The sequence below is a fragment of the Sarcophilus harrisii genome, chromosome 6, assembly GCF_902635505.1.
Source record: "Sarcophilus harrisii chromosome 6, mSarHar1.11, whole genome shotgun sequence".
NCBI classification, from domain to species: Eukaryota; Metazoa; Chordata; class Mammalia; order Dasyuromorphia; family Dasyuridae; genus Sarcophilus; species Sarcophilus harrisii.
The window spans coordinates 131,847,649-131,863,194 of NC_045431.1; positions in this window are offsets into that span (position 1 = coordinate 131,847,649).

The window sequence follows — 15,546 nt, forward strand, 5'->3', positions numbered from 1 at the left end:
GTGCCATCTTATTATCCCCAGATTATACTTTTCTTTTTCTTATTCCTCTTACCCCCTTCCCCAGTATTAAACTTGTGGGCACCACTTTCTTCCTGCAACTCTCCCTCTTTATCATCCCTCCCACCCTTTTTGATTCCCTTTCCCTGTCTTATACCTTTCCTTTATTTTTCTTTTCCTTTTCCCCTTTCCTCTCTCACTTTTTAATGAGGTGAGAGAAGTTTCTCTGTAAACCAAATATGTCAGTTATTTTCTCTTTGAGCCAAATCTGATGAGAATAATATTCACACAGTGTTCCTTCCTCTCCCTAAATTCTCTCAGATATGATAGATTTCTTTTGCCTCTTTGTGGGATGTAGTTTCCCTCTTTTATCTCTCCTTTTCACTTTTTCTGATACTATCTCCTTTCCATTTCTACTTCCCCCTTTTTTATATTATATCAGTAAAATAAATTATGCCTTCATCTCCTTATCTATAAAATAAAAGGGCTAGACTAGATGGCTTCTAAGACCCATTTCAGCTCTTAAGTTGGGATTTTATGTACCTACCTTACATGCCTTACATGATTTTTGTAACGAGAGAAATAAATCAGCTGTGAGGCACTTTGCAAAGCATATATGTGTGTATGTATGTATATGACATATATAAATAACAGAAAGAGCATATTAGTACAGTATTGTTATTATTAATGATACTGAACATTTAATAGTTTGCTTTAAACAACCCATAACATCTTTACATGATGTCAGGTGATTTTCTGATGCTTAAAGGGTATATCCTAGCTAATACCTAAGTGACAGCTGAAATAATAGAAAGATTCCCATATCTGTATCTGTGTATCATCCATTCCTGACATCTAAAATATTCATATCTTTCATATATAAGTCATATCCTTCCCTCCCCACCAGTAGCTCATCATTTAAGATAAATGTTGGTTGGGATGAGATGTTTCCAATGAAACCATAAATCTGTGTCAGTGGTATTGTTGTAATCTCTATTGTGGGAACTACTCTGGTATTATTATTTTAAGGCAAGGACTCCTTCAAGCTGAGAGCAGAGATATAGTCTAGTCTGAAGAAAAATGTTGCCCTTATATGTGTCATAATTTGGTGTGATTCCTTGGCACAATTTGCAAAACACATTGTAATTTAGGTAAGATCATCTGCTTAGTGATGCTCTGATGACCTGAGTCATCTAACCAAGCTTTGACTTCACCACAGTTAATCCTGTATTTGCAGAAATCCTGGCCTGGAATATACAAATGTCATCATTATAATATTACATGTCATGGAAACAACACAGAGAAGAAGGTTTTCTTGCAGTGGCTCAAATCAAATCCACATTGCTAGATTCCCAATTACTTCCCTATGCTCTTTTATTTATTTATTTATTCATTCATTCATTTATTCATTTGTTCATCTCTTCATTCATTCATTCATTTGTTTGCTTGTTTATTATCAAACGTTCCAGCATAGAAGATGCCTTCATAGGAATAGTCTTGGGATTCTGCATGCCAAAATAACATGATGAAAAAGTTTTGCATTATGGAAAACAAATATGAGGTCTGCAACCTACTTATCTGAGCACCCTTTCTCATATACACTCACATATCTTCCTTAAGAAAAAAATGAAAATATCTTCATTTCATTACTTTTCTTTGACATGCTTAGGCACATGTTTGAGACCATGACATCATCCACTGATCTCCCTCTCTCAAAGGGCATGCAACACCTTTTAGGCAATAATTTCAAAGTTCTCTGAGAACATTAAACATGCCTTTCCACTCTTCCTTGCATATGGACAGCTAGTTATCTACATTTCACAGACAGAAAGATTGACTCACCAAAGGTCACATAGTAATTCAATGATAGAACCAAGGATCAATGCCAAAAACTTTGAATCTCTATTATGTACTCTAACTAGAAAACACAAGGCCTATTTCCATGGGAGATTGAGCATGCTTGGGGAAGAATCCAGGGATTTGAGGAGCTGTGTTAACTCTTTGGTCTGCTGGGCACCTTCTAACTACTTTCTGTAATGCTGCTTGAAGCAATGCCAAGAAGATCTCTATTGATATGCCTGGTGGGAGTAGGGACAAAAGGTTGCTTCTGGTTTTCAAATAAAGTCCAGGAGCAAGAATAAAAGACACTACATGCCTGAGTGGGGAATCCAAAACACAGATCATCAACATGTGTGACATGAAATAAGCAACAGAGAAAAGACCTAAATTTTTTTTCCTCTCCCCTTTCCTTTGAAGGACTCAATAAGTATGTGTTGCCTCACCATTACACATAAGATGAAATCATGTAATTCTGACATGCACCTTAGCAAATTATATTGATACTGACAGTGCCCAGGACAAAAGCCTATTCAATAAAAAAAATCTTATTACCTGAAAGAGTTATGTATTTCCCAAAGGCCCTTTTCTACATTCACTGATTTAGCCCTTGTTCAAAGATCCTAGCTTAGCAGGTGCTGTCCAGATTAATGTTTAAAACAAATGAAAGAACAAAATATTGCTTTTCTGTATAGAGTATCCCATTTGGTTCTTTAATCAGATCAACAGCTCAAATATCAATACCTGACAATAAAAATAATGATGGTTGGCAAGCCCCACTCCTACCAAAGTTGATCTCTTCCTAAATGGAAGGTACAAGGATCATAAAAGAAGGAGAAAAAAAACAGCACATGAGATATTCAAAAATCATTTCATAATATTAACTCAGCTCTTTTTTTTTATAAAAGAAGAAAACTGACTCAGATGCTTCTAGGGTCCTTTTTGGCTCTTAAATTTGAGGTAAGGAACTTTATCACCATTTATAAAATAATTAGGATTAATAATTTCTGAACTATTTTTGAAATGGCTCTTTGAAAGATGCATAGAATTAGAGATTTAGAGCTGTTGAAGCTGTGGGATTCCATCAAGGTCATCTTACATATTTGGAAATTGAGGTCCAGGGAAATGAAGTGATACCTTCAGTATTCTATTGGTAATAAGGATAGAAGTAAGTGGGTTTGCCACACTTAACACCGTATATCAAGATCAAAATGGGTCCATGATTTAGACATAAAGAACGAAATCATAAATAAATTAGAGGAACATAGGATAGTTTATCTCTCAGACTTGTGGAGGAGGAAGAAATTTGTGACCAAAGACAAACTAGAGACCATTATTGATCCCAAAATAGAAAATTTTGATTACATCAAATTAAAAAGCTTCTGTACAAACAAAACTAATGCAAACAAGATTATAAGGGAAGCAACAAATTGGGAAAACATCTTCACAGTTAAATGTTCTGATAAAGGCCTCATTTCCAAAATATATAGAGAACTGACTCTAATTTATAAGAAATCAAGCCATTCTCCAATTGACAAATGGTCAAAGGATATGAACAGACAATTTTCAGATGATGAAATTGAAACAATTACCACTCATATGAAAGAGTGTTCCAAATCATTATTAATCAGAGAAATGCAAATTAAGACAACTCTGAGATACTACACACCTGTCAGATTGGCTAAGATGACAGGAAAAAATAATGATGATTGTTGGAGGGGATGCAGGAAAACTGGGACACTGATACATTGTTGGTGGAGTTATGAACGAATCCAACCATTCTGGAGAGCAATCTGGAATTATGCCCAAAAAGTTACCAAACTGTGCATACCCTTTGACCCAGCAGTGCTACTACTGGGCTTATACCCCAAGAAGATACTAAAGAAGGGAAAGGGACCTGTATGTGCCAAAATGTTTGTGGTAGCCCTGTTTGTAGTGGCTAGAAACTGGAAACTGAGTGGATGCCCATCAATTGGAGAATGGTTAGGTAAATTATGGTATATGAATGTTATGGAATATTATTGTTCTGTAAGAAATGACCAGCAGGATGAATACAGAGAGGCTTGGAGGGACTTACATGAACTGATGCTAAGTGAAATGAGCAGAACCAAGAGATCATTATATACTTCAACAACGATAATGTATGAAGATGTATTCTAATGGAAGTGGATTTCTTCAACAAAGAGACCTAATTCAGTTTCAATTAATCAATGATAGACAGAAGCAGCTACACCCAAAGAAAAAAACACTGGGAAATGAATGTAAACTGTTTGCATTTTTGTTTTTCTTCCCGGGTTATTTTTACCTTCTGAATCCAATTCTCCCTGTGCAACAAGAAAACTGTTTGGTTCTGCACACATATATTATATCTAGGATATACTACGACATATTCAACATATGTAGGACTGCTTGCCAGCTAGGGGAGGGGGTGGAGGGTGGGAGGGAAAAATTGGAACAGAAGTGAGTACAAGGGATAATGTTGTAAAAAAATTACCCTGGCATGGGTTATGTTAATAAAAAGTTATTATAATAAAAATAAAGAAAGAAAGAAAGAAAGAAGTAAGTGGGTTTGACTCAAGCTCAAAACATCTATGTAGCTCAGCTGATTGAGTGCTGGGCCTGGAATCAAGTTAAAGTCTAGCCTTTTAGTAGCTGTGTCATCCTAGGCAACTTGCTTAACTTCTATCTGCTTCAATTTCTTCAATAGTAAAGTAGGATAATAGCACCTACCTTTTTGTGATGTTCTGCAGATTAAACAAGATAATTGTAATGCTCCTAGCATAGTACCTGCCACATAGTAGGTGCTTAATAAATTCTTGTTTTCTTCCTTCTTTCCAGATTCAATTCTTTTCTTAGCATCCCAACCTTGAGTAATTACTCTTCTATTCTATGTAGTCAATAATTCTACTTTGACCTTGACCACCCAAGTCACCCAAGTTTCTAAAGACCTCCAAAAAAATCCAACCTTCAGTTGAATTTTTCTTGCTAGGATAAATAACCTTCTAGAGTTCAAGGATGTCCATACTTAAAACAAGAACATCATATGCTAAATATTTTTTTAATTCTCTTGTTTTAAAAGAGTTTGCCTGGCAAACCAAACCTCTTAAATAAGAATCAAAAAGTCTTGGAGTAAACTGATTCTATAGAAGATGGGGACAGATGAGTATTTTTTTATTATTAGTCTATCTAAATCCAAGCACTAATTAAAATGAAAGAAAGCAGTGAAATTAAAAAAAAACACTTAACTCTATCAAATTAATTATCAAATCAATGATTTTTCCCCTGAAGCAACTTGGTTGCAATTCATTCTTGACCATCTGGAGTTGAACTCATTCTGATGATGTGATGGTAAAAAGTTCTGAATGAATTGAGTCTGATGGTCTTGGCCTTGCTTCCAGAGAATTTAAGATCCCAGAACACAACTATAGAGCTTTGATTTCAATCCAACTGGCAATATTTGTTTTGTTCAAATTGATCTAGAGTGGAAATGGTCCATGAAGACATATATTTATTTTCTTTCCACTACAGATAGGATGGCCTGAATGGAAAGGTCCCTCGGATACCATTTGGAAGAATAGTGTTTGAGACCCTCTTCTATATGGGTCTGGAATGGAGGAGTTATCTTGTGGTCCTCCTGAAGCCTATGTTAATTTTGGAGAGTTAAAGTTAATTACTTAGAGAAAAATGATTTCATTGGTGGCCCTTATGCCACAGTCCACAAGGAGATGTGATGAATAAGCTTAGAAATTCTATAGAGCAGAACTGTTGACTCCCAATATATGAAGAGGAGTGAACCATGTTGATCTTTTTTTTTTCTTTTTTTTAAGAAATTATTCCCCTAAGTAGTTTTAGACACTTTCTCTGATTGGTTTTTGGGAATTCTTCAGGGTTTATTAGTAACACAATGAATAAGGGCAAAGATACAGAACTTCATGGAAGAAATAAGAACATAATATCCTTATTCCTTTCCACTTTCACTTTCCACCTTTTTTTGTTTTGTTTTTTATAGTATAGTGCTCAAAAGGGAATAGAGAATATAAAAGTAGCACAGTTTTAAATTCATCTAAAAATATTGTCAGAACTCTAAATGTCTAATAGTTGTCTAATGGCAAGTGAATCCTTATTAACAATCTAGCTATAAATGAAATCAGAATTGTAGAATCTCAAGATTGAAGGAATTCTTGGAGATGATCCAAATATATATAATCCAAATAATGGCTAAGAAAGAATCCCTTTTGCCAATATCTTTAAAAAGTAGTTATCTTTCTTTCAAGATCAATGACAAATTTTAAAACTGAGAGCAATAATTAATCTCTAATGATGAGGAAAGAAAGCATGGTGTGTTTGAATCCCATCTCGGACACCAACTAGATGTAAGAAGGTCAATTAACTCTATGCTTCAGTGTCCTGGTTTTTAAAATGAGGGACTCAGATCCATTGACCTCTGAGGTCATTCTCAACTTTAGATTTGTTAACCCTTTAATTCCTTTGAATGAACTGTGAACAGGAATTGAGGCATCTTTTGTTTTGTTGTGTTCTTTTTTTGTTTTTGCTAAGGCAATTGGGGTTAAATGACTTGCCTAGGGTTGCAAAGCTAGAAAGAGTGGCAAGGTCATATTTAAACTCGGGGTCCTCCTGACTTCAGGGCTATTACTCTATCCAGTGTGCCACCTACCTGCTCTTGTTTTATTTTTTACATTGAGCTTAAATCTGCTTTTCTTGCAATCTATAAAATGAGTTGGAGAAGGAAATGAAAAGCTACTATAGTATCTTTGCTAGGAAAACCCTAAATGGGTCCATAGAGCTGAACAAAAAAACATTCTATCTGTTTTTTCTCTGATTTTTCTGAAATTCACTCTTCCCAGATATAAGGACTTTATTGAATAATGTCCAGATTCTTACTTCTTCTCTTTGTAAATTATTATTTGACATCATTAATAGTCAATTTAGGTTGGTCTGAATCAGGTCTAGGATAATATCTTCCCTTGTTGTTTCTTAGATATTTTAAAGAATGAAGGTTTTCTTGGTTTTTCAACCAAAATAGCAGTTTCTTCCTCACTATGATCTTTAAATGAAGGAAGAAAAAACTGTGCTATCTGAAAAATTTTAAAACCGTATTATGAAGGCAAGTTGAAATTTTCTCAGAGCTCTGCTTTTGACAAAGCATCAATTGTGAAGATTTATGCAGTGGAAAGCAATAAATTGTGCCATGGAAAGAATATTGAGTTTGGAGTCAAAGAAAGAGAATTAAAAATTTAGCTCTGATAATCATCACTTGTGAGATCTTAAGCATGTTTATGTGCCTCTGTTTCTTTATTTAAAAAAGGTTAAAGTAGATGGTGTTAAAGGTATCTTTAAGATCTAATTCTCTTATCCTACAATTTTCACTAACATTCTCACCATTATTATGTCAGATGCACATTAATATGTGACACAGTGTATAGAATTCTAGGGTTAGAATCAAGAAGACTCCTTTTTTTGATTTCAAATTCAGCCTCTGGTACTTACTGTCTGGGTGACCTGAGCAAGTTGATTAGCTGTGTTTGCCTCAATTTCCTCATCTTTAAAAGGAGCTGGAAAAAGAAATGGCAAACTACTCCCCTAACACTGGTCAAAGTCTAGGCACAGAGAAATGGCTAATTTTGATTACATTAAATTAATACATTACACAAACAAAAACAATGTAACCCAGATTAGAAGGAAAGCAGAAAGCTTGGAAATGATTTTTATAGCAAGTGTCTCTGATAAAAATCTCATTTCTCAAAATATACAGAGAACTGAGTCAAATTTATAAGAATACAAGTCATTCCTCAATTGAAATATGGTCAAGGGATATATGAGCAGTCAGTTTTAGATGAAGAAACTAAAGCTATCTATAGTCATATGAAAAAAAATCCTCTAAATAACTATTGATTAGAGAAATGCAAATTAAAATAACTCTGAGATAATTCTTTACACCTATCAAATTGGTTAATGTGACAGAAAAGAAAAATAATAAGTGTTGGAGGAGATATGGGAAAATCAGGACAGTCATGGATTGGATGTGGAGATGTGAACAGACTCAACCATTTCTGAGAGCAATTTGAAGCTATTCCCAAAAGTTATAAAACTATATATACTCTTTGATCCAGCAATATAACTACTAGGTCTGGATTCCAAAGAGATCATAAAAAAGGAAAAGAACCTAAATGCAAAATATTTATAGTTGCCCTTTTATGGTGGCAAAGAAATAGAAATCAAGGGGATGCCCTTCAATTGGGGAATGGCTAAACATATTGTGGAACATTAATGTAAATGCAATGATTAGACAGATTTCAGAAAAACCTGGAAAAATTTATAAGAACTGGTGCTAAGTGTGGTGAGTAGAACCAAGAGAACATTGTACATATAACATTGTGTGATGGTCATTTATGACAACCTTAACTCTTCTCACTATTAAAATGATCTAAGTCAATCCCAAAAAACTCCTGATGGAAAATTCTATCCACATCCAGAGAAAAGATTATGGAATATGAATGCAGATTTAAGCAAACCATTTTCACTTTTGTTTTGTTTTTCATGGTTTTTCCTTTTTCTTCTAATTCTTTTTTCAGAACATGATTAATGGGGAAATATGTTTAATATGATTGCACCTGTATAACCTAAAAAATAAGTTGAAAAGAAAACAAACTATTACATAATTTGGAACAAATCACTGCCAACTGAAATGATCATTTAAAGCATGTATTTGAATAACTATTATTCATATAACATTTTCAGGTTAACAAAGCACTTTATAAATATTATGTCATTTGATCTGCATGACAATCCTGGGAAATAAGTGCCATCATTATTCCTATTTTATAAATCAAGGAAACTGAGGCAGATGGCAGTGAAATAATATGCTTACGGTCACGCAGCTATATGGATCTGAGGTAGGAATTTATCTCAGACCTTCCTGTCTCCAGGTCCAGTCCTCTATTTACTTTGCCAATTAGCTGTTGAAGGAAGTCAATAGACAAATATTAAATGGAACAGATCCATCACTAATTCTTTGATAGTATCTTTGTCATTCATCATTCACAGTAGAGAAGAAAATGGAAATGGCATTGAAGAAAAGAAAATCAGGAAAAAGTAGCTGGAACTGGACCAAATATGTACAGAGGAAATCCACCTTGAGGACATAAGTTTAAAAACATTCAGGTGCTAATTTTCAAAATATCATAAAGCCTTTCTTTTCCTGAAAAAACAGGATAAAAAGATCGTGGGTTATTACAAAAAATTATTAAATGATTAAAATATATGTTATTACTGACCCATATTCATTGTTTTCTACCTAGCTGCACTCCTCAGGAGTTCATTACATTGTCTAAAATCTTATTCTGCAAGATCACATCAATTCCAAAATTCATATCTCCTCAGTACCTCCTGCCCTTAGGTCTCTCCCTTCCTCTGACTGGATAAGATATATAGGGTAAACAAAGGAGAGTTCATCAGTTCAGTCTTGTCCAACTTTTCATGACCCCTTTGGGATTTTCTTGGCAAAGGTTCTGAAGTGATTTGCCATTTCCTTTTCCAGTTCATTTGACAGATGGGGAATCTGAGGCAAATGGGATTAAGTGACTTGCCCAGGGTCACAAAGTTAGTAAGTGGCTGAGACTGGATCTGAACTACTATCCTTTCTGAATCCAGGCCCAGTGTTTTTATCTACCAAGTTATCTAGCTGCTTCAGGGATACAAGTAGTAAGTATTTAATAATTATTTATTGACTGACTGACCATATACTTACTTTCTCATATCTATTATAACATTCTTATGACTGTGGCTAATGAATACATCGTTGGTTTAAAAAATATGAGAAAGGAATAGGAATAGATATTAAGCTAACAGATATATTGGATGCCTTTTATAGATTATTCTCTAGAACAAGCCACACCTTTAGTTGCACAATAATTACTATATTAGTAGATCAAACTTTTTGTTTAGTTCCAGTTTTTTCTTCAAAAATAGAGGAAATTCACTTATTTTGTTGAATGTCCATCTTCTTCCCTGGAAAAAGATGCTCATTTTGGCTGGGTAAGTTATTTTTGGCTGCATACCCAGTTCCTTAGCCTTTTGGAATATCCTATTCCAGGCTCTTCGATCCTTTAATGCTGCTAGATCCTGGGTAATCCTTATTGTGGCTCCTCTATATTTTAATTGATTTTTTTCTAGCAGCTTGCAGTATTTTTTCCTTCATCTGATAGTTCTGGAATTTGGCCACTATATTTCTTGGTGTTTTGATTTTAGGATCCTGTTCAGTAGGTGATCGATGAATTCTTTCAATTTCTATTTTACCCTCCGTTTCTATAACTTCTGGAAAGTTCTCTTTGATAATTTCCTGGAAGATAGTATCTCGGCTCTTTTTTTCATTATATTTTTCAGGGAGTCCAATAATTCTCAGATTGTCTCTACTAGATCTATTTTCCATGTCTGTTGTTTTCCCCAGAAAGTATTTGACATTTTTTTTCATTGTTTCATTTTATTTTTTGGTTTTGCTTGACTGATTATTTGACATTTTTTTTCCATTGTTTCATTTTATTTTTTGGTTTTGCTTGACTGATTCTTGGTGTCTCCATTTGTTCGATTCTGATTTTCAATGAAGTATTTTCTTTACTCACTTTTTAAATATCTTTTTCTAATTGTCCAATTGAGTTTTTAAGTGCATTGTTTTGTCCTATGGAATTTTTTTCCATTTTGCCAATTTTATTTTTAGAGAGCTATTTTCTTTTTCCAACTCACTAATTCTGTTTTTCAAGGATTTGATTTCTTTATCCACTCTATCTTTAAATGAATGGGATGACTTATCCAAACTCTCTTGCCAAGTTTCCCTTTCCTTTTCCCATTTTTCTTCTACTTCTCTTGTGAGAGCCTTTTAAATTTCTTCTATGAGAGTCTTATGTGTTGAGGACCAGATCATATCCCCATTTGGGGATTCATCTGGACACAGTCTGTTTTTAGTGTCCTCAGGGTTTAAAGTCTGCTCTCTATCCATATAGAAGCTATCAATGGTTAGGGTCCATCTGCTTTTTGGGGGGAGGGGAGAGAGGGGGCTGGATGGTATTACCAAGCTTCCTCTACAGACTGTGGGGGGGGGGGGGGGGGGGGAGAGCAGCGAGGCACTAGCAGGATAACTCTGAGGCTCTGAAAGCATGCTGAGACACTGTGGGTGGGTGTGGCCAAGTCCGAGAGACTAGCTTTTCGGGGTTATAGTCTTCACCCCCTGTGTTTTTAGCTTTTCTGCTTGTCTACTGGCTTGATGCCAGGGCAAAGTAGCCAATACTGTAGTAAAGCTCTCCCTGAAGAGATGGCTAAGAGCACACCCCACTGCCCTCCGGTCTACTCATTGTGAGATGCCTGCTGTGCTCTCGCTGACACTGCTTGCCTCAGCCTGGGCCCCGTCTAACTGTCCCCGTCCTCGAGCAAAAACAGACCTTTTCTGCGAATTTCAAGAAATTTCTTCTGTTGGTGTTTGGGATGTGGGGGGGGAGGGTGTTAGTCAAACATTAATTCCAAGGCTTGTCATGAAATAAATTCTGAGAGAAAACATGGAGCTTAAGTAGATCTGTGTGTCCTCTCCACCATCTTTGCCAGAAGTCAAGCTTTCAAATATTTGAAGACAATTAGATTGTAAGCAAGCTGTTTCACTTTGTTTCTTATTCCTCAGAATTTAACACAGTTCCTGGCAAATAATAGGAATTTAATAAATAAATGCCTGTTGATTGATTGATTGATTGATAACTGCTTCCTACATCAGTTGCTGAACTTTCTTTGTATCCTGCCCTCCTTCTATGGAAACAACTGTTCTCCATTCCCTATGGCATTATTCTTCCCTGCAAACTTGAAAGCAGTCATTACCTTTTCCCTTAGAGGCCTTTTGGGGTCTTTCTGCCTTCATCTTTAATGTAAGAGGACTTTTCGCCTAAGATTTATAGCCTCTGACATTGTGAGAAACAGGGTGGCAGATTATACGGAACATTACTCATCTATAATAAAATCCATTAATCGCTTCCTGACTCATCAACAAAGCTGTAGGCTCAAAATGTCCATTTTAATTATCATTTATTTTTAATAGAACTAAAGTGACTGAATGTGGTAAGGATTTTCATTGGCATGTGACATTCCAAAATAAGCCACTGGGAGAAAAATCCTTGTAGTGTAATAAAATGCAGATATGTTTCAGTTAAATTCTTCAAAATAAAAGATAATAAAATTAACATTTCTGTATTGATAATATTTATGGCAAGTCAATATAAAATAATAATAACTAACTGGTATTTATAGTGCCTATTAAGGATTGCAAAGCATTTTACATATTGTATCTTGCTTTTTCTTCATAAAAACATATTAAATAGTTGTTATTATCCCTATTTATCATGAGGAAACCAAAGCTTTATTGTTATTCAATCACTTCGGTCATGTCTGATTCTTCATGAACCCTTTTGGGGTTTTCTTGGCAAAAATACTTAGTTTTCCATTTCCTTCTTTAGTTCATTTTATAGATGAGAAAATTGAGGTAAACAGAGGTAAGTGACTTATACAGTGTCACATAGCTAGAAATGATTGAAACTAGACTTGAACTTAAGAAGGCCTAACTTCCTCATTCTAAGATTAGCATTCTAACCATTGAACCAGATAATCAAGACACAGATTAGCATTATAATCATTAAAGTTATTTTCAAACTTCTTTCCCTTGAATAGTTTGTCATCTGTTTGGTTTTTTGGTGTTGTTGTTGTTGTTTTTAATAAAATGTGATTTACCTGGGAAACAACCTAATTGCCCAACTCATGGAATCCTATTACTATTAAGGAAAATTTCAGATTAGTGTAGCTACCTTCCATGATGAAAAAGTAATCACTGTTCTGGAAAACTAGAGAATTAGGTAGATTGAAGGAGTTGACAGAGATAAAGGAAATAATATTTTAATTACAATACAAGATGAAGGAAATAAAAATTTAGACTAAAAGGAAGCAGGTCTGCTACTGTGGTTGACTTTTTTTTTTTTGAGGGAGAATATTTCAGAACTTTTTACTTTATAAAAATGAAAAATCATCAGCTACAACCAGTCACAGATTGGAAACTGAAATAATTTACGTTTGTATTTGTATTTAAAAGACCTAACCATACAGTGTCCATAATGCTTGTCACTCTCTGGTCCTTTAAAGTAGAGAATTAAAAAAGTCTTATCATTCACTCAATTTGCATTTAGCTCCCAGAGAAGGAAAACGCAAGATGTTCATAATGATCATTTATGAATATACTACTTTTTGCCTATGCAAATTAAGAATATGTCTGGCCAGAATTAAGTGTAGCTTATGATTGTCCAGTAGAGGGCAATAGTATATGTTCAGAATATACAATACAATTAGAATAAAGTCACTCACAGCTCACAAACAATATACAGTTGGAAAATAAATTTGTGAAAGTTAGTAAATACTCTAGAACCACAGTTCTAAAATTTTTTGTTCTTTGGCTCCTTTATGCTCTTAAAAATTTTTGGAGATACACAAAAGCTTTTTGTTTATGTGGGTTATATCTAGGGATATCCTGGTAAATGTTAACACCTAGTTTTCCAAAAGAAAAAACTGGTCACAATTTATTTTTAAGTTTAATCTGCATTGTCAACATTTTCTCCAACATTGTAATAATTCTAAGTAATCAACAAAACAATAAATCAAATCTTTATTTGTAGTATTTTCTGAGGTGTAACTTCTCACACTAAAAATCTCTGTTGAGGAGCATACCTAGTTATATCTATCAATATAGATAATTATATCTATCAATATTGACTGTATTAGAAATTAAAACTGATACATTTAAAAGTATCTATTCATTAATTCATTTAAAATAACAAACTCCTTATATATTAACATAAATGAAATGTTTTAATAAAAAATATGTGTTTTTCAAAAGCAAAGTAATTTTAGCAAGAAGAGTGATATTGCTTTACGTATTTCTGCAAATCTCTTTAATGTCTAGCTTAATAGAAGACAGATGGATTCTCATAGCTGCTTCTGTATTCAATCTGTTTCTATATGTTTGGTTGAAATATATCAAGAAAATCTGACCTCATAGAAATATATATGTAGCAGGAAAAAGGAGGAGAATTTTAATTGGCAAATAATATCGCTATTATTAGCCAAGTTGATAGTGCAGTGAATAGATATCTTGACCTGGAGTCAGTCACTTAGGAAGACGAGCCTCAGACACTTAGTAGCTATGTGATCCTGGTCAATTTTTCTAATTTGACTGACTTAGTTATAAAATAGGAAAAATAATAATAGCTACTTCCCAGAGTTGTTGTAAGGAGCCATTTTAGAATTAAATTGTACTTTATCCAAATCCTAAAATTCCTCAAATACTCAGAGAATTCATTCTATTACTGCCAATGCTGAGGGTAGCTAGGTGGCACAGTGGATAAAGCACTAGGCCTGAGGAGAAAAAGAACTAAGTTCAAATTTGACCTCAGACACTAGCTATGTGACTCTGGGCATGTCACTTAATTTCATTTTAATCAGTGGATTAAGATCCACTGGAAAAACAAATGTCAAACTTTTTAAGTATCTTTGCTAAGAAAACTTCATGAACAATATTGCTCTGCCATGGTTCACAGAGTCAAGAAAAATCAGACATGACTAAACAACAGCAATCTTTGGAATAACTAAATATGCCTGGAGCCAGGAAGACTTATTCTTCTGAGTTCAAATCTGGCTTCAGACTCGAGTAGTGTGAGCCCAGACAAATCACTTAAACCTGTTTGCCTCAGTTTCCTCACTTATAAAAATCTGGAGAAGGAAATGACAAACTAAGCTGGCATCTCTGTCAAGAAAATCCCAAATGGGGTCATGAAGAGTTGGATCAACTGAAAATGATTGAACTACAACTGCTATTCCTAAGAGCAACAAAAATAATGATACCTGGTATTTGTCTGGCTCCTTAAAGTTTGCATAATATTTTACATTGATTAACCCACTTGATCCTCACAACTCTTTCAGATAAATGCTAATATTATCCCCATTTTACAAATGAAGAAATTGAGGCACAGAGAGATTAAATGCTTTTCCCAAGATTACAAAATGTCCCTGATTTTACTGTCTCCAAGTTCCTTGTTCATCTAGCTGCCTACCAACAGATATTTATCAAAGAGCTCTTCATTTATCAATAAATTTGCATTTATTAAGCACCAACTCTTAAGAAATTCCAGTGGAAGAAGCCCTATCTCTGAACTCATAGATCCTAGATGTAAATCCTATCTGTAGTCCAACACTTTAACCTCCCTGGGCTTCAGTTTCCTCATTTGTAAAAATGAGGAATTTGGACTAGATGGCCTCATTTGTTTATTCCAGCTCTTTTCCCTCTAGGAGACAACTTCTGTTAGAAAATATAATGTGTTCACAATTAAGTATATACTATATCAGATATCTATAAGATAAGTTCACAATGACGAGGTGACACTAACACCAGGCATAATCAGGAAAGGTCTTGTTGAATGTATAACTCGTGAGTTGAGCCTTGAAGGGAATGAAGAGATAAATAATGTGTCTGGAAGATACTACCTAGAGCTAGTCGTATAATAGGGTTAGTTATATTTGGGTTGTTTTTGGTTATTGGAGAGAGGGGAAGGAATCATGGTTCATTTAATAGAGCAAAGTGAATTACTCGTATACTGTAAAAAGCTGTAAGAATAGTAGCAA